Source organism: Triticum aestivum, chromosome 5A (genome assembly GCF_018294505.1).
Source record: "Triticum aestivum cultivar Chinese Spring chromosome 5A, IWGSC CS RefSeq v2.1, whole genome shotgun sequence".
Lineage (NCBI taxonomy): Eukaryota > Viridiplantae > Streptophyta > Magnoliopsida > Poales > Poaceae > Triticum > Triticum aestivum.
Window position 1 is genome coordinate 517633425 of NC_057806.1, and position 905 is coordinate 517634329.

Here is a 905-nt window from a genome sequence, read left to right on the forward strand (position 1 = left end):
TATAGTACTTGGCTAAGTTTAAGAAATCCTGTCGAGTGATGAGCAATCCTCCCACTCGGGGGCTTAGCTGCAGTCCAGTACTAGCCTAAGTTTGTATAATCCTACCGAGTGTTGAGCAACCCTCCCACTCGGGGGCTTAAGTGCAGTCCAGTACTCACCTAAGTTTAAAAAATCCTGCCGAGTGGTGAGCAACCCTCCCACTCGGGCGCTTAGCTGCAGTCCAGTGCTCGCCTAAGTTTGTAAAATCCTACCGAGTGGTGAGCAACCCTCCCACTTGGGGGCTTAGCTGCAGTCCACTACTCACGTAAGTTTAAAAAATCTTGCCGAGTGGTGAGCAATCCTCCCACTCGGGGGCTTAGATGGAGTCCAGTACTCGCCTAAGTTTAAAAAATCCTGCTGAGTGATGAGGAATCCTCCCACTCGGGGGCTTAGCTACACTCCAATACTCGCCTAAGTTTGTAAAATCCTACCGAGTGGTGAGGAACCCTCCCACTCGGGGGCTTTGCTCCAGTCATGTACTCGCCTAAGTTTGTAAAATCCTACCGAGTGGTGAGCAACCCTCCCACTCAGGGGTTTAGCTGCAGTCCAGTACTCGCCTAAGTTTAAAAAATCCTGCCGAGTGGTGAGCAACCCTCCCACTCGGGGGCTTAGCTGCAGTCCAGTGCTCGCCTAAGTTTGTAAACTCCTACCGAGTGGTGAGCAACCCTCCCACTCGGGGGCTTAGATGCAGTCCAGTACTCGCCTAAGTTTAAAAAATCCTGCTGAGTGATGAGGAATCCTCCCACTCGGGGGCTTAGCTACAGTCCAATACTCACCTAATTTGTAAAATCCTACCGAGTGGTGAGCAACCCTCCTACTCGGGGGCTTAGCTGCAGTCCAGTACTCGCCTAAGTTTTAAAAATCCT